We start from the raw sequence: 23,365 nt of genomic DNA on the forward strand, positions 1-23,365 counted from the left end.
CATCCAGTCATTTTATTAAAAATTTTATTTAAAATGCCAACATTTTCAAAATAGAAAGAACAACCTTTTGAAAAAAAAAATCCACATTTGCTTCTTGCTTTTCTTGAAGAAGAGGGCAAGGACCTGGTGGCAGGGGTTCTGCATCCTGCATGGTGATGGATGCCTGGAGCTGAGCCTCAGCTCCCCTTCTGGACCAGGGGCATCCATTCACCTGATGGGACTTCCTGCCCATCCCGTGCATCCCTCCCTGGGCCCTAAAGGCACCTGCGTTCACAGAGGCTGCGGAGCCAGCGTTCAGGCTAAGGCTCCCAGCTCCATCGCCTACCACCGATGTGACCTCAGATAGGTTTCAAGACCCTCCCTCTGTTCTACAGGGGAAGAAACCTGCCTCAGTTTCCCCCAGGTTAAACTGGGATCATGACGGTCTCAACTACCGAGATGTTTTACAGATGGAATCCGTGAATATTCATCAAGTGTCGTATGTGATCCACGTCCTGTGATGCATGAAATCATCCCTGCTCCTGGCTCCCAGCTCGCCCTAAGGTGGTCGCGGGGCAGAGAGAGGAGAGAGGCGGGTGGGGGTGGGATGGTCTGTATGGACAGGGGACAGGGGTAAGATCCGGACTCGCTGAGCCCTGAAGGATATCCAACAGGGTCTAAGCCAAGGACCGCAGTGACCTCTGCAGCAGATGGTTTTCAAGACGAAGGAAACTGGACCTACATAAAAGCCCTGAAGGCCCCTGCTGTCACAATCCCGGGACATCCCACCCTAAGGGAGACTTCCAGGCCACCCAGCCCGACACTCCCACGACAGATGGAGAAGCAGGGCACCGGCAGCCGTGCTCTTGCTTGGACTCGGTCCCCAGGCTCCATAGTGACGGGGTGGGGGATGAGGCCCCCAGGACCCTGCTTCCCAGCACCACGGGGACTGCTGTCCCTCACGGCTGCCAGACACGCAGGGCAGGGAGCAAGCATCGCCTTCCCCTTGAAGCTTCTGACCTCGCAGAACACACAGCCTGCCAGGCAGCTCCATCCCTTAGACAAATTTACTTAGCACTGATATTGCAAATGCAATCCAGCTCGAGTTTTATTGCAGAAATTAAACAGACTAGGAAAGAAGAAAAAAAAAAAAAAGAAAGAAAGAAAGAAAAAGAGCCAGTACTCGTCAACTCACTCGAGACTGGCTGTGATCAAACTCGCTAAAGAGGGACACCGCGATCCACTCCTGACGGCCCCCGGGCCCCCTCCGCCCTCCCAGAAGGATCCCAGAAGACTGGGTGCCCGGAGCCCAGCACTTGCCCGCCTCCTGGGGTGGGTCTCCCATGCGCCCCCCACTGCCCTGCCCACCTCTTCACAGGGAGCCAGAGCCTTGTGAAGTCATCTCACTGAGCCTCATGAAGTCACACCACCAACAAGGGCTGTCACGAAGGGCGCTCTGCTCGACTCGGGGAGCAGGCAAAATGCTTTCGGGGTTGAATCACTGTTTTTCTTCCCTCCCTTTGGAGATCGGCAGAGCCCACGTGCGGCCGCGTTTGTGGACCTGGGACTGGGAAGCAGCTGCGCTCTAATTACATGTAAAGTGTACCAAAACATCCCTTTTATCACAGGCTGGAAATCTGTTAGCATCTGTCTCTCCTTTGTTTCTTCCACAAGATACAAGCTTGTTTCTACATTTTTCTCACCTGTAGCGGTGATTAAAATTCATTATAAATGAAAGGAGTGAACAGAGAAACAAGTTCCTCTGTGTACCGTTCTAAACTCAAATTAGAAACAGCTGTTTGCTAATTCATGCAGTGATGTTTTGTCGTGCTCTGTGAATCAATAATAACTCACCCTATTGCTGCAGAAATTTTTTGGATAATCCGTATATTTAACGCGACGTTGGGTTCCCCAGGCAAGGCTGCGACGGTGGGGGGGGAGCTGCGACCTGGCTCAGGCCCCCAGGAGGGGACTCGGACTCAGCGCTCTGGAGACGCCTCTCCCAGGGTCCCACAGTGAGCCCCAAATCAGAGCCGCCCAGCACCGCTCCCCCTACATGGGCTCTGGAAGGACCACAAGGAACCCTGAAACGGCCGCCTCCTCGCCTTCCCTCCCCCAGCACCACCAAAAAAAAAAAAAAAAAAAACCTCAACTCTGATTAAACGCAAACCACACACATCCTCCAGCCGCCGGAGGGAACAGCAAAATTAAAAGTCTAATTGGTACCCGGAACAATTTAAAACTATTAAGTATAGGTGAAGCTTTTCTGTGAGAAAATAATCCTCTGATTGGGATTAGGCATGTTTGGATAGCGTTCCTCCCGTGCGTCCGTCTTAGCTGCAGAAGTTAGAGCGGCGGCGTGGAATTCCTTGCAAGCTCTGGAAGTGTTCAGGCATGCCCTCTGCCAGCTCCAGGGACAAAGGCCACGTGGTGTCCTGAGCTGCATCCCCTTCTGAGGCTCTGGAGCGTGCAGGGAGGGAGGGCGGTGGGCCACGCCTCTGGAGGCCTGTCCTACCCACTGGGCGCACCAACCCCTGCTCTGTCCCGACTAAGACGCCAAGACGCTTTTCCTCCAGGAAGCCTTCTCTGGCTTCCTCTGCTACCCCGGGCACCCCTCCCTGACCTCAGGGCACTGTCTGTTCATCTGTGAATGCTTGCGGTGCCCCTGTGTCTTCTGATGGCCTCTAGGGCACAGTCACACTGAGCCCTCTCTGTGGCCAGGCACGGCACCAAGCTCTTGCCCTCTCCAAGCCCGCACCTCTGTCCCGCACAGTGACCACCAGCACTGCTTCCCCCTAGTTTACAGATCAGACAACTGAGACTCAGCAAGGGCCCTGAGTTCCACGGCGGTTAGCTGGAATAACTCCATCTTTCTGCAGAGAGAGGGAGACCACCGACGGTCATCAGAGAGGCAGCTGAACATGCCTCACGGGGTCCAGTGTCGGACCTTTGTTCAGGCTGTGGTGCTTACCTCGAATGCCCTTCCACCTGGTCCCCTGCAGGGTGCAGGCCTAGGTGGGCTCAGGCGCACCTGCACGGCTATAAGGAGCTTCCCCTCCAGGTAGGCCAGTGGATGCCAGTCAGACCCCATCCCGCACAGGAACGGGCGAGCACCGACAAGGTACCTTCTGGGAAGGCAGGGAGAGACCACCCTGGGCTTTCAAGACAAGAGAAAGATTTCCACGGACCCCTGGAAGTACCTGCCATGGTGAGAACACATGATTGGGGGGGGCCAGCCTGGATGGTCTTAATGACATCCATGCCCAGAAGACCAGCGCCCCTCGATGCCCTGAGCGATCATCCCACCAGGTCAAGAGCAAGGGTCCTGGTGCCGACTCCTCTGTACCATTTCCACGGAGGCGGGAAGGCCTCCGACTCCACATTCCAGAATGCTCTGGCTGCAGTGACGTGAGCAGGGGGGTTTCTTTGGTTTTGTTTTTCACTCACTTTGAAAGTTTCTGTCAACCTACAGCAAAGGACCCTGCCTTTCTATTTGCAAGATGAAGTAAATAAGTTCATTGGAGAACGAACGTAGAGAGAAATGCTAGGTGAGCCCTAGCACCAGCCCTACTCCAGTTTCACACAACTCCCAGCAGAGGTACCCAGAGGACCAGAGCCTGCGCCCCGTCCAGACACAGGTGGGAGGCCTGATGGGAAACTGGGAGGCAGGCGCCCCCGAAGTCACGAGAATCCACCGTGCGGTGCAAAGTGAGCCCATCAGGGAGACCTTGGACACCGAGTAGAGGAGCCCCAAACTCCATCCTGCAGGACCAGGGAGCCACCAAGGGAATCTGAGCTGGGGAGTTGACGCCAGCAGGAGCCGGACCTTGGGCCGCTCACCCTGGCCCAGGGATTTCTTCTGGGTCTCTGAGCAGAACCCATCTCAGGGAAACCTGAAACTCCAATGGCCCAGAGGTCTGACCTGCCCGGACCCAGGGTCCATGGAAGGGATGACCCTACGCAATTCGCGTGGAGCCCCATTCCCGGGGGGACCAGCGCCGAAGTCATTGTGAGTGGCAGAAGCCACCACACTCCCCTGAAGAGCCCTCTGGGGCACTGAGGGTGGGGGACAGTATCCCCATGAGTCCACGCCAGAGTGAATCACGGTGCTCCCTGCCTGGACGAAGGAGCCACGGTGACCCCCAATTGTACACCTTGGCCCCCAGAAAGATGAGGCAGGATCTGCTCCCAGGGAGGGAGTGTGGCGCCAGAAAGGCCAGGACAGCAGGTGGACGCTCACCTCAAGGCCCTCCGAGCTGAACCTGTGCTCTGAAACTCCTTCTCCCCAAACTGGCCTGGCCTTTGCCTGGGGGGCTGATGTCCGGGGCCAGGGCCCAGCCAGTGTGCCAGGCGGGGTCCTGCTCACTGATTCAGTGCTGCCCCTCCTCACCCCGCCTCCACTGCCCCCAATCAAAGGCCTTCCTGTTTCCAGCCCTGTCCCCCCTCTACAGGGCCACACTGCTGGCCTTAGAATGAGCAGAACTGACCAGGTGAGGTGCAGGCTCCCCCTCCCCACGATCAAGCCTGTGTCTGGGGGCGTTTTGGAGGTTCTGCAGGACCAACAGCCACGGTGAGGCCTTGACCCCACCCAGTGCAACCTGCCCCCCCCACCCCTGCGTGACAGCCCTGTGCCTTCACCCCAGGGAGCCTGGTCCCCGGGGCCCTGGGGAAGGAGGGGAAGGATGTCAGGATGTCACGGGGAGCCTCGCCCAGCTCCCCCGGGAGCAGACATGCAAAAGAGGGCCCCGCGGTAGGCCCCGGAGCCGCAGGGGAGGACTCCTGTCCTAGGAACCTGCTGACACTCCCGACCCCACCGTGGCAGTCCCCCGCCCCGAGGCCTTGCCCCAGAGACCACGGCAGGTGCCAGGGAGGTCACGGGCAGGGCATCAGGATGGGCCTGCGCCAGGCTGAGGAGGTCCCTGCAGATCCAGCTCCTATGCTCCCAGGCGGGGCACAGGGAGAAGGAGCCTCATCGACACCAGAGCTGCGTCCCCTGGGCCCCTCAAGGTCTGGCTGGCCTCGGCAGAGTGCAGCTCAGCCCAGTGGACGGCCCAGGGTCTCACACCTGGCTGGGTCAGCACTGGCCTGGGCCTCGGAAGCTCCGGGTCCTCCTCGTCTCTTCCACAAAACGCAGCTGGTTGTGTGACGTCCTTGCTGGAGAGGTGGACAGAGGGAGGGCTCAGGAGAATGAGCAAGCAAACACACAGACGGCCAGTGCCAAGGACAGGGCAGGGATGTGGCCAGGGGTAGAGAGCGCCTAGCCCACCAGGCCTGGGTTCAATCCCGGGTACCTCAAAAAAAAAAAAAAAAAAAAAGGAGGGCTGGGGCTGTGGCTCAGTGGTAGAGCGCTTGCCCAGCATGCATGAGGCACTGGGTTCGATCCCCGGCACCACATAAAACAAATAAATAAACAAATAAAGATATTTTTTTAAAAATGAAAAAAAATCAGACTGTAATTTTTTTGCAAAATCCAGTATTGTAGAAAAGTACATGGTGCTGCTAAGCTAAAACTCTGCTCAGAGATGGCACTGAAGAGTGATTAATATTACATTTTATCCATAGATTATACATATTACGTAAGTGCACATCTGTGTAATTAAGAACAGCTGTTATTTGTCTCACATGTTCTTATTTTATATTCATCGAATCTGACCACTTATTATTACCAGCCCCATTTCACAGATGAGAAAACAGAGGCTCACAGAGTTGCAGCAGCATGCCCAGGGTCTTGCAGGAGAGAGATGGCAGAGCTGGGCTTTGGATGCAGGTGCCCTGTGCTCTTCACCATGGAGGGATGTGTGTATGAAGACGCGAGGTCTCCGGGAGGGAGGAAGGCTGAGGGACTCACTCAGGGACAGAGCACTCTCCCAAGGAGCCAGCTTCTACAGCGCCCAGACGGGATGGGCAGCCAGGGATCCTGAGGGGGGGCCTGGATGATTGTCATATTTTGAGCCCAGACACCTATCAGGAGACCACGCTCCTAGGCTGGGGAGCAGACTCTTGTGGGCACAGGGTGCACACCTTCTGACCTCGGCTCACAGAGCAGCTCCGATCAAATTGCTTCTGAGGCCTCACTCAAAGCTCACCCTCCAGCCTCTGGAAGAAGTGAGATTCCCTCTGCCCCAAGCACTCCCTGGGCACAGGGAGGTGCCTGGAGCCCTCAGCAACTCCAAGAGACCCTGCAACAATGCTGCACCCCCAAATCCGCCTCCCTCTTTCCCTGCCCCCTGGCTCCTGCTTCTTAGCACCTCCCCAGCATGCCATCTGCACCCGAGAGCCCTGCTGAGGCCCAGAGCTCAGGTGGCCCGTGTGCAGCAGTGACCCGAGGTGCTGGGCGGGGGTGCGGGAGCACCAGGCCCCGCTTCCTTCGGGCTCCGCAGCCCACTCCCCGCCCACACCAGGATTTGCACCCCAGCACTGTCACTCAGCTCAGTCCCCTGGATCGCCTAACAATGCTACCTCCCCGAGCACAGTCCTGAGGAACGACACGGATCCAATCGTGGGTGTGGAGTGTTTGTCAGGCCCATAGAAGGAAGAATATTATTTTTTAAATGCACACACTGCCTCTGAGCTCTGCACCCCCAAAAGCGGCCCCCAAAGCCCACGGGTGGCCCTGCTGTGGCTCAGCTCTGGGTTCACTCTCCTCTAGGCTGTGTCACCAGGCTGGTGGCCCATCTCAGGACCCACCACATCCCCAGCACCATGCCGGGAGAGAGGCCAGCAGGAGAGAAGTGGCCTGGGCCCCACAGGAGGACGGGCATGGCGGGGCACAGGGGTGGGGGGGCCCTGGGGTTCTCCAGGATGTGCTGGAGCCAGGCACTTCGAGGTCCCCATGACCCCTTGGACTCCGTCAATTCTACAACATAGCAGAGAAAATTTCCATTTTTCCTGGATTTCATGTTTCAGCCTCCAGAAAAATCACCATGGTGGGCTTTGCTGCTGAGCCATGAAGCCCACGGCGGAGAAAGGCCAGGGGAAGGGTCCTGGGTACAGCAGCCGGGCCCAGGGCCACCGTGAGATGAGGAGCCCCAGGGCTTCCCCTGACCCAACTTCCAAGTGTAGGGCGCAGCAGCTGACGTCCCAGACATCAAGGCCACAGCAGTGACCCTGATAGCTTCCCAGCATTGCTGTCCCCTGCCCAGGATCCCATCCTACCCCTGCCCTCCTCCCTCTGCTTCCTGAGCCTGAATGGCCACCATCCCCTGAGACTGGAAGCAGAACCTCCCTCTGCCCACGGGGCCTACACTCACAAATGAACCTGAAACTCACCATCACCATAAGCCACATTCGCTGACAAGTGTCAGGCTTGTCAAAGTCTATATGACAGGTCCAAATGGGCCCATTATTCGTCCTACATGTCCCACTGGTTTCAGTGCACTGGAACAACACACCCTTTGTTGGGCCCGTTTTGCAGATGAGGAAAATGGGTCACAAAGGGCTGAAGAGACCTCTGGGGCCACCTGGCCCACTACCCGTCGTATGAGGGAGGATACTGAGGCCCTGGAGTCTCGGGGAGGACTTGCCTCACGACGGGATCCGGTGGGGCCAGGAGGAGCAGAGCCTGGCCCTCCACTGCGTGACCAACGGATCACTTCAGTGTCACTGGATGCTCGGATCCCCATGCACACACTCACGGGCACACACAGGCTCAGGAGTGGGCTGGGGAGAATGACGTCAGACAGGTGGGTAAACTGAGGCCACCACTGGTGGAAAGTGACTGATCACCCAGGATCCTGCACACGTTTGGGGGTGGGTTCACTGCCCTCCTGCAGTCCCAGCCTTCTCCCCACAGTGGACCAGGACAGTGCCAGCCCAGCTCAGGAGAACAGCACTCGGAGGGAGGGCTGGGCCCCGCCCACCCGGGCCTGCTCCACTGTCCTTGGCAGGTTATCAGCTCATCCCCGTGCCTGGCGCTGGGGGACCCTCAGCGCCTGCTGGAGAGAGCGTGAACCTGCATGTCAGTCACTTTGGGCAGGCGTCGGTCAGCAAGGAGCGCAGGGCCATGAAGGAGCTGCACACTCCTGGCTCCTCCATTCGGCTCTCCAGCTAAACAGCTGCACTTGGTCCTTCTCAGCCTCTTCTGAGACAGGGGTTAGGATTCCTCGCAGGTGCTCTTGGCTTAGAACCGCCTGAAGACAACTCGGATAAGTCCTGAGCTCCTGGGTCTCGGGGAGCCCCAGGGCACCTGGCAATAGCTCTCTGCTTGAGGAAGGGATGAAAGGATCCTGCCTCCAGGAAACACCCAGCACCAATGGCAGGGATGGACGGTCGGACAGAAGGGTAGATGGACAGATGGATGGATGGATGGATGGGTGGGTGGATGGATGGATGGATGGATGGGTAGACAGATGGGTGAATGGATGGACAGATGGATGGATGGATGAATGGATAGACGGATGGACAGACAGATAGATGGATGGGCAGATGGATGGATGGATGGGTGGGTGGACAGATGGATGGATAGATGGATGGGTGGGTGGATGGATGGACAGATGGATGGACGGATGGACAGATGGATGGATGGGCAGATGGATGGATGGATGGGTGGACAGATGGATGGATAGATGGATGGGTGGGTGGATGGATAGATGGATGAACAGACAGATGGACAGATGGAAAGAGAGGATGGATGGATAGATGGATGGATGGACAGATGAAGGATAGATGGATAAATGGGTGGATAGATGAACAGATGGATGAGTGGACAGATGGATAGATGGGTGGACAGATGGACAGATGGAAAGACAAACGGATGGATGGGTGGATAGACGGTTGGGTGGATGAATGGATGGGTAGATGGATAGATGGATAGATGAATAGATGGACATATAGATGGACAGATGGGTGGATGGATGGATGGATGGTCAGATAGATGAACTGATGAAAAGACAGATGGATGGATGGACAAATAGATGGATGGGTGGATGGATATACAAATGGATGGATGGATGAATGGATGGGTGGACAGATGGATAGATGGTTGGACAGATGGACAGATGGAAAGACAGACAGACGGATGGATGGATAGATGGATGGGTGGATGAATGGACCGGTGGATGGATGGATGGATGGATGGGTAGATGGATGGACAGATGAATAGATGGATGTATAGATGGATGGATGGGTGGTGGATGGATGGACGATGGACAGACAGACAGATGGACAGATGGAAAGACAGATGGATGAATGGATGGACAGATAGACGAATGGGTGGATGGATATACAAATGGATGGATGGATGAACGGACAGTTGGACAGACGGATGGATGGATGGACAGATGAGGGGATGGATGGATGGATGGATGGAGACAGATGGAAAGAAGGAGGGACAACATGGTGACGTTCAGGCTTGGTCTACAGAAGGCATTCACTCTGGAACAAGTGACTATCTGAATGAGAAAATGCGTGCAGGAGTGGATGCCTGGCGGAGTGGGCCACCACAAGCCGCGAGGAGCTCCTCCAGGGGCCACTGGGAGGCAGAGGCCTAGGAGCCACGGTGGAGGCTCAGCAGTGGACAAGGTCCCGTGCCCCTGCGCGATGGCAGAAGGCAGTTCATCTGGACTTCAGTGTGGCCTGCGTCTGCCATTCTTTTATTTGAAGGGTATCTCTTGGCGCCAGGTAAGAGCAAGGCTCTGTGCAGGGGTGGGAGGCCAGAAACAGAAGGAACAGCCCAGCTACCTATCTTGGCCTGGATCCCTGGAGAAATGGCATTAAAACAAGGAGCCCCCAGGCAGGGAGTGGGGCTCCTAATTTTTTCAGACCAAAGCAGAGCAAATGGACAGATTTAATAAGAAGCTAAGAGTCCCTGCTCTTAAAGAGACAGACTCAGCAATGTGACTGGGCGGGGGGGGGGGGGGGGGGCCTTCCTTTTTTTTTTTCTGGTAAGACTCCTCAAGCGAATGCCTCCATGCTACACACTCTGGAGGGTCAGGGTGTCAGTGTCTCCCCCACACACCAGAGACCTCCTGACGTACCCCCAGCACCCACAAACAGTGTGCCCTCCACCAGGAACGCATAGGCAAGCCGCCCCCTGTAGGTTTATCTGGGAGAAAGACCAATCGGGTGCAAGTGGGTGTCACCCCCCGCCCAGCCGGGGACAACAATAAAAGCCTGTGCTCCCACTCCTCTGGGGAAGGCCTTGCGCTGTTCATTTGTCAGCCCTCTGTCATCGTCAAATATTTAGGGAGCACCTCCTCGGGGCCAGGTTGTGGTCCCAGTGCTGGGACAGCAACACCAGCGGAGCCTGCCCCCTAGGGGCCGCATTCCAGGGGCATCAGGTTTGCATAAAAGAAAGGCTCTGGAGACGGAGAACCCAGGTTCAAATCAACTCCACCACTGGCCAGCTGTGCCAACCAGGAAAGTCACCCCCTCTCAAAGCCTCCCCCAGGGCAGGGACAGGCAAGGTCTTTTTGTCGGGTTGGGTTTGGGTGATCAAATCAGACCATGCAGGCTAAGCTCTCTGCCCCACACCCAGCACACAGGGATGTTCAATAAAGGTACCCCTGTGTGCCATTTCTAGATCAGTGATGGCAAATGTGGAGACTGCTTGGAAGACCCCTGGGACCCTGCCCCTGGAGAACCATGTGCCCTGCTTCCCAGCCTCCCTTCCCAGGAGCATCCTCAAACCACCACCTCCTTACGCCATCCCTGCTGAGGTCCTAAAAGGAGAAAGCCAGCCCCGCTATCTCAACACTGAGCCCAACATGAAACCTAAACTTAGAAGGGCCCTAGAAGGATCCAGTCCACCCTACACCAGGCCTTAGCATCCCTTCGACAATGAGGTGTGGTCTCTTCCAGCTATCATATTCTCTTCTGAACTCTCTTAGCAGGTAAGAAGAAATCTCACGGGGCGCCGTGGTGCACACCTGTGATCCCCAACGACTTGGGAGGCTGAGGCAGGAGGATCACAAGTTCAAGGCCAACCTCAGCCACTTAAGAAGACTTATCTCAAAATACAAAGGACTGGGAATGTAGCTCCATGCCACAATGTCCCTGAGATCGATCCCCCATGCCAAGGAGAAAAGAAACAGAAAGGAAGGAAGGAAGGAAGGAAGGAAGGAAGGAAGGAAGGAAGGAAGGAAGGGAGGGAGGGAGGGAGGGAGGGAGGGAGGGAGGGAGGGAGGGAGGGAGGGAGGGAGGGAAAGGGGAGAGGAGGAGGAGGAAAAGGAAGAGGAGGTGAAGGAGGAGGTAGCGGTGAAGGTGGAGGAGGAGGAGGAGGAGAAGGAGGAAGAAGAAATAATCATCTCATCATGAGCCTTAAGGGAGTGAGTGCCGACTACCTGTTAGGGACAGGAATAACAAAAAGAAAGAAGACAGACGGTGAGTCACCTGTCACCTGGCAGCCATTTGTTAAAGTGACATTGCAATTTACATTTAGTCCTTCAACAAATAGAATAAACTCCTCCTCTACCAGCCCTGTTCCCGGCTCTGGGGACGGGGCAGGAACAAAACAAGGCCCTTGCCCGCAGAGAGCTTTCGGTGTGACGAGGGGAAGCTGGCCCTTCCTTTCCGGGTGAGGCAATAAATCAACAGAGCTACTTCGGTGGAGCTAGGAACACGCAGGAAGGGTGGGGAAGGAGGCGGTACCCTGGACACACCACAGGGTGACCTGACGCCAGCAAGGACGCACCCCAAGGCGGGATCTGGAGGAAGAACGTTCCAGGCAGGAGGCTAACAGGTGCGAGCCCCAGAAGCTGGGGCGTGCTAACGTGGTACATTTTCTGAGATGCAAATGAGGTGCTCGGGGTGAAAGCGCGGGTCCTACCTTCAGAATTCACAATCCACGCCGTGACCCCCAAGACCCCACAGGGACCTCAAATCCAACCCCAACACTGACTCACTGTGTGACCCGATGCTGACCTCTCAACCTCTCTGGTCTTTAGTTTCGGCAACTGCTCACCAGGACCGCCTCAAGCGGGCGCTGGCAGGGGAGGGAGGACTCTGGGGTCCTCTGAGTCTGCTGCTCCGTACAAGACGCACCCACCATTCCTCCTACCCCACAGAGCCATTCTCCTACCCGTGCCAGCAACACCACGCAGGATTGGTACTCCTGCCAAAATAGCTATTAACCCAGTAGCCAATAATAACACGTTATCCTATCAATTTGCTTCTGAAACGCTGTGTAATTGCAGAACCCAAGTTTGCCATCTCGGTAGCCTGGTTACGACACAAACAGAAAGAAACTCACCATCCCTTCCCAAGGCGGACGAGTGGCCTGCCTCGAGAAGCACCCCCCGCCGCCCCTCCAGCCAGGCCCCACGGAATCCACCAGAATCACAGTCTGGTGATCAATAGACCAGAAAAGCCGTCTCTGTCCTCCTGGCATGTCACCTCTCTGATCAGAGAGGGGACTGCTGCCTGAGATGTGATGGCTTTGTGGGTGACAAGGTCAGGCCCAGAAGCCAGACTCAGGCGGCCTCCCTGCTGGCCAGGAGCCACGGGGCAGGAAGTGGGGCAGACAGTGAGTTTGCAGAGGGCTGGGAGCCAAGGGACCCAGGGGACATCGAGCCATTGGGGCGCCCAGCTTGAAGGGCACACAGACCCCCCAAGACGCAAGCCAGGCGCCTCGCGGGCAGCCTGAGGGGTGCCTGAGGAGCGGAGAAGCCAGAGGGTGGTGCCAGATCCAGAAACCAGGGTGCTCCCCAGGCACGGCCCTGGCTCCCCACTGCAGGACGTGACACAGGTCTGACACCGGTCACCAGTGCCTGCTTCGCAGCCTGGGCCACACTCCACAGAGTTTCCGTCTTTCTGGATTTGATCCACTCGGAGCAAGCACTCCGCTCCGAGGGCGCCCGAGCCTCTGATGGGCCTCTTGGCCTCCCCACGCAGACCCCAGCCTGTTTTATTCACCCTCCCCCCGGGGCCAGGCCACCCTGCCCCTCTGCTTACCTCTCCCCCTGCTCACCAGGGCGGCCGGGGACAGGCCAGCGGATGCCAAGAGGGCTGGAACCTGGGACCAGGTTCCCGGCACCGGCAGCGGCAGTGGGACAGGCGAGGGCTGGAGAGGCACTTCCCGCTGGCCCACGGGTGACCTCAGCCACGGGACGCATCTCCACCCGCCCCGCCTCGGCAGGCCAGGGAAGGATGGGCCGAGGGCTGCTCCCGCTGCGGCGCTTGGCGGGGGAATGCAGCTAGCAGGAGAGGAAGGGCCTTGGGGAGGGAGGGGGAGCAGATGGGGAGGAGAAGACAGGCCAAGGCTCAGGCCACGCGGCCAGATGTTGACCCAGTTGAGGGCCCCAGGCCCCAGGGCGCAGGGGAAGTCCTGCCTCCGCCAGCTCGGAGAGTCTGCAGGGATGGAGGGGCTGGAGCCCCCCCCCCCCCCGCCAACGCCTGGCCCCGAGGTTGAGGCCAAGGGGAGGACAGCAAAGGGGCTCCTGGCCACCGCCCTGTCTGCCAGCACAGGGTGGGGGACAGCCCCCCGGAGGCCCTGGGTGGGGCGGGTGGGGTGCCGTCTGCAGGAAGCAGTTCTCTGCAAATGGAAACCAGGCCTCGGACGCTGGCCTGCAGCCCCGTGCAGCTCCCGGGGACTCCCTGGCTCTGAAGGTGCCCCAGCCAGAGGGGACCGTGGTGTTAAAAATGGACCAGCTGGGAGGGGACTGTCCACTGGGGCAGGGTCGGGTGGCCAGCTGCATCTCCGTCCCTCCCGTCTGTGCCGAGCACCCTCCGTGGTCGGCACATCTTTGCCCCAGGCCTGCTTGTCCAGAAGCGCTGTAAAAAGCCAACTAAAGGCGCGATTTTCTTTCCTGGGCTTCCCTCTGGGCAGCGGTCAGTTAGGTTCCTGGCAGAGCTGGGCCTGGGGACGGGGTTGGCCGAGGGGCAGGCGTGCGCTCCCCACTCCCCGCAGATGATGCTGGTGCCCAGGCTTCAACCCTCCTGCCGCCTCCTCAGCCGACAGCGGGGAGCAAGGACTGGGCCCACGCCCCCCAGGAGGGGAGGCTGCCTGGGACACAGGTTCACAGCCGTGGGACCTGGGCTCTGACATCCGGAGCTGGGAATGCAGCAGGTCCCTTGGTGCAGGTGACCCAGGGTCACCCACCCACCCACGCGTCCATCCATCCATGCACTCGTCCAGTTGTGCAAGTTCTTGCCCACCAGGCAGGGACCACTCGGGCAGTCTGTGGCCTACAGCTGAGAGAGGGTGACAGTCTTTGGCTGTGTGGTGCTGTTTGCTGTGACCAGAGAAGTCGGCAGGGCTGAGGGAGCATGGGGGCTTTGTGGCAGAAGGAACCCCCACACTGAGACCCCCAGAGTGAAAGGTTCACCGAAGCAGGGAGGCGAGGGTAGGGAGCAGGGTTCCGGGCTGCAGGCGCGTGCAAAGACCAGGAGAGGCTCAGGTCGGCTGGCTCCATTCAGCCCGGCTGTGCACACTCAGCCACAGTGGGTGGCCCACGCCTGGCCTCCCCGCCCCCACCTCACAGACACGGGGCCCTGCTGGCACCTCCGGAGGCCGATCCCATGAAGCAGAGTCAAGCCCTCTCTTTCCCAGCCGAAGTTCATGTTAAAATGTTTTCCTATGTTTATTTTTAAAGGAGGATGGGAAGAGAGAAGGGAGACCTGAAGGTCTTTTTCTTTTCAAAAGGAAAAAAAAAATTAATAAATAAATCGAGCCTCGAGAAAAGGGCATGGAAAGGTCTCTGCATCTGTAACCACTGAACAAATTAAAATTAGCTCATTTAATCAGCTCCTAATGGCCTGGCTGTCCCGAGTGGGCCGCGGAACACAGCAAACTTCACAGCAGAGGCGAGCAGGCCAATGTCAGTTTATCCTGCAACAAAGGGGCTGTCTAAATAGTGCCATCAGGACGCACAAGGCCGGGAGAGCCGGGGAGACGGAACGCGGCCCCCCACATCCTGGGCGGCCCCCGCCTCCCGGCTTCGTCCCTTTGAACGGAATTGTTCTTTTGGCTTTTGTTCTAATTATCTAAACATGTGTGGGACTCTGTTCTACAGAGAGTGTTTCAACCAGCAGAGGAGGTAACTTGAGCCCCCCCAACCGTTCCCGGGGCCCCTCAGCTAAGCACCCCCCCCCCGTCTTGAATGCCAACCTCTGTCACACGCAGAAACACACGCACAGACACACAGCCACCTACGTGCACAGTGGGCCGTACACACGCACACACAGTGACAGCACAGTCACGCACACAGTTTTATACACATGCCCCATACGTGCACAACCACACACACAACTACACACAACCACACACACAAACACATACACAACTACACACAACCACACACACACATACACAACTACACACATAACTGCATACACAACTACACACAAGCACATACACAACTACACACACAACCACACACAACTACACACAACCACACACACACATACACAACTACACACATAACTGCATACACAACTACACACAAGCACATACACAACTACACACACAACCACACACACAACCACACACAAACACATACACAACTACACACATAACTGCATACACTACTACACACATAACTGCATACACAACTACACACAAGCACATACACAACTACATACACAACTACACACACAACCACACACACAGCTACACACACAACCACATACACAACCACACTCACAGCTACACACGCACGCGGCCCGGCGCCCCCCACACAGGCGTCCTACACACAGTACACGCAGCTCCTCCGGCTCCTGCCAGCAGCTGCACTCGGACCCCAGGGAGGGCGGCCGTGTCACACCTGAGGCCCAGGCTGGTAGCAAGGACGCTTATTTCCCTGGAGTAGTTTCCCTACGCAACCTGCCACCTGGGCTAAGTCATTAGGGCAACTGAGGAGGGGGACAGAAGGCGGGGGGCTGGAGGCCATGGGGGAAGGAGGCAGGAAGAGGACGGGCGGCCCCAGGCCCCCCACAGGGCCAAGCCCCCTCCCCTGCCTCCAAGCCAGACACCCTGTGGCCCTGTGCTTAGGCTCAGCGCTGCCCGCGGTGCCGGTCCTGCACATCAGCCTGGGAGTCTGGGGTCGGCCAGGCTGCCCCTCCAGCCCACCGCTGGCTCCGAGCCCCCCTCCCCCACCCCTGGAGAGGGAACGCGGAGCAGCCCCTGCCTCAAAGGCAGCTGCGCTGACTGGACCGCAGAGTGGCCCAAGCTGCCCAGCACAGGGCAAACGAGTGGCCGTTCTTCACTCACACGTGGGGGTCCCCAGACAGGACCCTCATACAGCAGGCTCGTGGCACAACCAGACGGAGCTAGTTGTTTGGCAGCTCTCAATTTTTGACCCAACCCTGGTCCCCAGAGTAAGGAAGGGGAGAACTTAGAAACTGCACGGGCCCCACCCATGTGTCCTGGGTCCATTCCAGGTTCCCTGGTGGACGTCTGGAACCTCCGATCGTATTAAACCCAAACCTCTGTAGTCTGTTGTCCTACACGTGACTGTGATAAATGTTAGGTTGTCAGAGTTGCTTTACACAATAAGAGATTGACAACAATCACTAACACGGGGACAGTTATGATAATACACCATGAGGGAAGTATATGTAAATATGCCCCCTCTCAAAATATCTGATTGCACTTTAATCATTTAATCATTCCATTTAATCATTCCATTTAAAAGAAGCACCTTACAGCTTCTCTTTGGCATATCTGAATGGCAGCTTCACTACTCTTGCACTTAGTGGCTATTATTAAGAAAAATCAGGGTTCTTTGAATACAAGAACTGTAACACCCTGACAATCAATCTGACAACCAAGAGGGCTACAAAGAGAATGGCAGGTGGGTAGCATATACAGAGTGGACACCCTGGACAAAGGGATGACTCACCTCCTACAAAGGACAGAGCAGATAGATGGCAGGAGATTCTATCACACTACTTCAGAATGGCATAGGATGCGATTTGAAACTTGAGAAATTGCTCACTTCTGGAATTTACCATTTAAAATTTTCAGACCCTCAGGTACCTGAAACCTCAGAAATCCAAACTGCAAATAGGGGAAATGCTGTAAATACGGGAAGTGAAACAGGGTGTAAAGAGTCACCAACCACGATGTTAAGAAGTTTCTAGAAGGATTCTGACTCAGAGTCAGAAGACATTTTCTGAACAACGACTCTGATTTCTACAGCAACACACTGAGATTGTTACCCCACACTGAAGAAAAGGCACCTGGGCAAGGAGCCTGGGCAGGGGTCACGGTGGGACAGCAGCAGAAGCTCCAGGCACACGGGTCAACTGGGCTCAAAGCGCGTGCCCGGGCCCTGTCCAGCAGTCTTCCTTCCCAAGCCAGCCGTTCCCGCCCCGGTGCCCACAACATCCTGAATCTGCCAGGCTCCCGTGCTGAGGAGGGGGTGGGCAGGGACCCTTCCCATTTCACAGACTGGGAAACTAAGGCTCTAGCCTTAGTGGGGTGGGAAGCTCAGGCAGCCCCTCCTGGGATCTGACGTGGACATCCAGGCCTGCACACTGGGCAGTGACCATGGGATAGGACCCAGGCTCCACCCAGCAGGTCCCAATGGAATGGTTGCAGCTGGGATCCATTCTGTCTATGGGTCCCCTTCTCCATTGGATCGGCAGGGCTCACACTGATCCATGACACCCCCAGAGGCCGGTCAAGGTACCGACAGGTGGCAGGAGGGCCAAAGCCACCTGCAGGAGCCAAGGTATGAGAAGCAGAGCCTGGGGAAAAAGGTCCTTGGCTAACCCAGCAGTCGCCTGAAGACCCCACATCCTGTAGGCTCCCCAGCCCCACTCCCAAAGAGCACCAGGCCGCCCATGAGGAAGGAAGGGTGGGTAGCCATGGACTTGTGCTTGTATCTTGGTTCTGCCACATACATGCTGTGTGTGACCTGAGGACAGTGATCTTCCCTCTCTGAGCCACAAACCTTCACTGTATGATAATAAAGATAGTAACCGTGGATGCCTCCCTCCCGACCCTGAGGACTGAAGGGAAGGTTTAGCTCGGAGCCCGGCCTCTCTTCTCCCATGGCAGGCCTTCGGAATGCAGAGAATGCGCTGGGGGAGCAAAGAATGGCCTTCAGTCTGTCTCCTAGACGGGCTCCCAGAGGCCCAGGCTTCATACCCCATGAGCGGGACAGGGAGCACCCTTCTTCTTCCAGACCCCACAAGACCATGTCCCATGAACTCCCTGTGGCCATCCTGGCGCCAAGTCCAGCAGGCCAGCACAGAGCAGTGAGAGCATGGCCAGGAGGCTCGGGTGGCCTGCAGACCCCATCCTGATGGGACCTGGGCCCAGAGGCAGGACTGGACCTGGACCCTCCAGGAAAGCCCTAAGTCGCTCTCTTACCAGGAGGACTCAGGAGAGAACTAAAGGAAAAACACAGAGCCGGGGTAGTCCCGCCCAGGCACCACACAGCAGCCCGGCCGGCAGGTGAACGGCCGGGTCTCGCTCCGCCAGGGTGTGAGGCCCTCCCCGGGGCTGGCGCCTTCTCGGAGCCTCCATTTCCGTGCATCTGGCTCTACTGCCTTCGCAGGGCTGCAGTGAGGGGCGGGGAGAAAGACAGACCTGGGAACGCTTTGCAAGCCACGTGCCACCGGCCCGACGTGGGGTCACTGGGGACAACTGGGGTGGGGAGAGAAGGAGACACCAAGGGTGAGCACGTCCTGCCTGTTCCCCTCCAACAGAGGGCCAGGGACGGGAGGGAAGGCAGGCCCCGGGGCTGGCCCTGGCTCTGTGCCCCCGTGTGCGGGCGGCCACTGCTGCTGCCAGACACTTCTGCACCCGGCACCTGGTAGGTGCTGTCGGCTGGGTGACATCAGTGTTCCCCCAGCCCCTGGCCCTCAGAAAACCTGCTTCTGCAAGAGCCGGGTACAGGCTCCCTCACATGGAGCCAGGGAGAAACAGCTCCCTCAAGACGAGGGCAGCCTGCATCTGCACCAGCCCCACAGGAGCCCCCAGCCACCAGGCCCCAGGACAAGACCCGAGGAGGACTGGGAGCACAGGAGGCTGCCCCTACCGCCCCACTCTGCCAGCAGGTGGGCTCAGAGGCCAGCAGCCGCCCTGGTGCTGAGAAGCAGGTGGCACAGGAGGTCACCTCTGTCCCCTGGGCCATCTCCACCGAGGGTGCTTCCCTTTCTGAGACTCAGTTTCCCCGTGGGCTCCAGCCCCCCTGACCTGCAAGGCTGGGAGCCCCAGGGAGAGGCAGGTGTGGCCCTCAATCTCGCCAACACGGGCTTCGGGGAGCCTGGCGCAGGCGTTTCCTTGCGGCTGGGCTTTTAACCCAAACGTGGAGGTAAAGTACAGCAAGCTGACACCGAGGGCTTGGGACGGAGCCTCTTGGTTGGGGGTGGGGGTCTTTTAGAGGCTGGCATGGTGCAGATGGAGTGGTACCCAGAGCACAGGGGCAGGGGAGCCCCGAGGAGCGGGGCCAGACAGGAGCCACGAGGGGCAAGCCTCTCCAAGGAGATGTCTTGTTGGGGAGTCAAAATAAATATATAAATAAAGGTGGTTCACCTCCGATGTTCCTAATTGCCTTCCTTCACGGGCGCAGGCGGTTCCGCACCCCGCAGCCCCTTCCCCAGGCGTTCAGAGCCAGCGGGAGGGCCTGGCAGCTCTCATTAGCTGTGCCAGGTCCCCAGGAGGCATGGAGAAACGGTGTCAGCGGGCACCCTGCAGTGTCCTCCAACACGAGGGTGGCCGCCCCCGGAAGGCAGGACCAGGGGCGATGAGCGAAGGGGTCCTTCCTGATCCTGTTCTTGCACAGGGCCGCAAGCCTGGCAGCAGCCACCTCTGAAGCCACCCCCCAGATACGGGCTGGACCTTGACTTTCCCTCAACATCCCCAGCACACATCCACCTGGCACAGGGTATCCCGCCTCCCGCCGAGAGTTGCCACGCCAGGACGTGCACGGGCCACGCCACGACGACGGGTAAGCAGACGAAGGGCCCCTACCCCGCACCCAAGAGGGAGAGGAAGGAAGGAACCAGCAGGATCAGGAGACGTGGCTCTACGGGGGGCCTCCGGTGACAGCCCCACCTAACGTGAACTGAGTCTCTGTTCTATGTGGGGCCACAATCAAGCTTATGGACATTGCTGCAGCAAAGAGAACGAGAAAGAAAGAAAGAAAATACAAATTTCACATCAGCTCGGGACCAATTTTAGTGCTGAATGAGTCACACACACACACACACACTGGCACACAGGTTCCTGGAATTCCGAGGTGTGGATAGGGACTGTGGGTCTACACTGTCTCTTTGGTCTTCCTGTAGTGACCCTACAGGAGAGGTTCCGCTCCCTATCCTTGGCCCCCAGAGGAGGAAAGGGAGGCACAGAGAAGCTAAGACGCAATGTCCCCAGGGTCACGGATGGAGTCCAGTGGAAACCATGGCCAAAGTCGTTGACCAAAGAACAGAGCCTCCAGGACATGCCCCCAGAGGGTCCAAGGCCTGCCCTGGGACAGCGTGTGAGCCAGACTCTGCCAGGAGACGCCCACCTGGAAGCTACAGGAACCTGGTGCCATCCCCACACCTGCAGGGGCCCTTGCTGGAGCCGAGGCACGGATTCCCCCAGCAGGTGAGGCCACCTCCCCACCCGGTGCCCAGGTAATTACTCCCCACCTGACAGTCTGTGCAGATCGCTTTACCACAACAAATATGCTAACCACCTCCCCAGCCTGCGAGGAACAGCCCAAGGTAAGTCCCATCTGACAGAGGCGGGGTTCCTGCAGACTCCCATGTGAGCGGGGCAGGGGCCCCTCTCTTCCAAAGGACGCTGGTGCTCCCCAGCCCCTGGGTGTACCCTTGCCATCTCCAGCTTCTCTTGGTCGGCAATTTTTCCAACTACCAGGAAAGAGCCCTGCACAGGCAAAATCCTAACGCTTCATTACCAAACAATTACTCCATCATTTCGTAGGCACTAAAACACCCCATCAGGACAAAGAGTGCGGCGGCCAGCCCGGCCAGGCCACCTGGACGTGGGGCTGGTAAGGCGACTCCAGCGATTCGCATGACCTCCAGCTACGGCTGGCCGCTTCCTTTACTGCTCTGATTTCTAATTAAAAATTAAAGCCGGCGCCTTTCTTCATAAAACCAATTAGATGGAGGCATTGGGCTGAGGAGCCAAAACACACGCGCGCTTATGCACATGTGTGCAAACACACACCAGTGTGCAAAGAGAGGCACGCACGCACACACAAACACATACACACACACACAAAAAAAAACTCTTCTTCCCCCCAGGCTGGCCATCCCAGGCTGGTCATCCACTCGGTGCCTAGTGACGGGGACTCACCTGTGCTGGGCTCTCTGTGGCCCAGGGAAGAAGCCCGGGGCCCTGGCTCCAGCAGCACGTGCTCTAGCAGGGCTGAGAAAAGTGCACAGGGCCAGGAGAACCAGGCGGGGACACAGAGGAGCCCCTGCAGGCCCAAGAGCTCAGTCCAGCAGGGCGATCAGGGACACCAGGGCACATAAGCCTTGTGTTGGGTCTCAAGTACGGAAGGCCATGGAGCCCGGTCGAGGAAATAGCAAGAAAACGTCTCTAGAATCCTAAATGGAAATTGTTCCAGGTGACAGACAGACGGACACAACGGGCAGACTTCATGGGCACTTCGACCTCTATAAATGGCTGTTAAATGGTGCCCGGGATCCCCTGCTCTTTCCCTCTGCGAGCAGGTGCCCAGGATGAGCTGAGCCGAGACCAGAGCTCAGCCGTCCCTCCTCTGCCCCCGGCCTCTCCTATCGGGCGTGGCCAGGTGCCTTAGGCAGAGCCCGCAGCAGGAGCCCAGCTCCACGAGTCAGGAATTCTGGCCAAGGGGACACAGTGATTCGTAGCTGATGTGCCCACTGTGTGTCGTGTGCCGTCCACTTCACAAGTGAGGATGGCGGGGCCCTGAGAGGTGGTGTCAGAGCCCAGCCTGTGACCACAGGATGAGGGAGAGGTGACAGATGGCAGGGAAAACCGGCAGGTGAGGTGGGGGTGGGGACCAGGAGAAGCCAAGGCCAGGTGACGAAGCCCTCCTCGAGGACTGAGGAGTGCTGTAGATCCAAGGCCTTGGGACAGACTAGGAGACGGGAGGGGAGCTGAGACTGTGAGATTCTCTTTAATAACTCAACAGCCTGCGGGCTCCCAGGGGCCACCTGTCATAGGGAGGGGAGGAACCCCAGTGCTTCCCCTCTGGTCATGACCCCCTCTTCCTCTCATCTCAACCTTGATGGGGGAAACGCCACCAAGCAATCCTGGAAGTCACCCTTCTCACCACCCACACAGACACGGGGATGTGTGTGCTCATCTGCCCTAAGATGACTGAATGGGTCTCCCTGTGCTGGGCAGTCTACTCACAGGCTGTGTGACCCCGGAGGCATTACTTAGCCTCTCTGAACCTCAGTTTTCTCCACTCATCGGCTCATTCACACAACACACATGTAGCGAGGATCCATTATGGGCCAGGTGCTAAGCAGGGCATAGAGAGCAGACAGTCAATTCTGTATGGCTCATGGGTCCAACCCGCCCTGGATGGTGACACCTGGTTGGTGTCAGAAGCTGCACATCCTCACTCGTGGGCTGGGACCATTAACCTGAGCATCTCTGGCGAGGTGGGGAGGAGTCTCGGGAATTCCAGAGAGTTTACCCCTCCCAGAATCCCCTTCCTGCTGGGGCAAGGACCAGGCCCAGGGCTGCCTGCCCCCCACTCCTCCACGGTGTCATCAGCCAGGACTGGCAAGGCAGGCTGCGCGGCCCCGCCCCCTCCAGCTGCCTTCGCGCCTGCTGCCACCGCTGCTCATTTCCAGGCAAATGTTCTAGTTAATTAAAACACACCCAAGTGCTCACACGCACACGAAGCCAAGCTGCAAAATCTGCTGCACCAAACAGTAGCTCCTGTTCCTCAGCCTGGGACGGATGCGGCCAGGAGGGCTCCAAAGTTGACGTTATTGGCCACAGAGCTTTGCTTTTACGATCTCCCCGCGCACACACACACACCTGCACACCAGGTCCTCGCACACGAATGCACTTAGAGACATGAGCCTGTGTGCACCTGCAAACCACACAGGCATGTGTGTTCTGGACACATCCACACGCACTCCACACGCAGACCCGTGTACAGGTGCATGCACATGCCCCATGGAGCCCCCTCCTCCAGGAAGCCTTCTCCAGCTCCCGTGGCCCCTCTGGCAGAGAACATCAGCCACGGTTAGCAAATAAACACTTAAAAACACTTGCTGCACACGGGATTGGATGAATAAATAAATGAATCGATTGATCAATGAAGCCCTGAGCAAACACCAACAGCCCAGCTCGGGCCCAGAGGCCCAGTTCTGTGTCATCACAGACTCAACTCCCCTAAGACCGGAAAGGGCAAGTGGTGGGGAGATGACACCCTGAGCCTCTCCCTGCCCTGCAGAGCTCTGCCGGGCACTACTCGGTGTGCAAACACAAAGGTGTGCAAGCACGTGCGTGTGCACCTGTGCGCGTGGCTGGAGAATT

The 23,365-nt window shown here is 57.7% G+C and overlaps 1 protein-coding gene across 3 annotated transcripts in view; it reads right to left on the reverse strand.

Moving 5' to 3' along the window:
• Positions 1 to 23,365, reverse strand: part of Znf423 (zinc finger protein 423) — a 317,088-nt gene that overhangs the window by 140,365 nt on the left and 153,358 nt on the right. Inside the window, exon 1 of one of the 3 annotated variants that reach the window (XM_021721194.3) lies at positions 12,868 to 13,001. The exons of the other annotated variants lie outside the window; for them this stretch is intronic. The gene's annotated coding sequence lies outside the window, so the exon portion shown is untranslated. Of the gene's footprint in view, positions 1 to 12,867; positions 13,002 to 23,365 lie in introns of those variants that run through there. 3 annotated transcript variants of the gene reach the window in all.

Source organism: Ictidomys tridecemlineatus, chromosome 15 (assembly GCF_052094955.1).
Source record: "Ictidomys tridecemlineatus isolate mIctTri1 chromosome 15, mIctTri1.hap1, whole genome shotgun sequence".
Lineage (NCBI taxonomy): Eukaryota > Metazoa > Chordata > Mammalia > Rodentia > Sciuridae > Ictidomys > Ictidomys tridecemlineatus.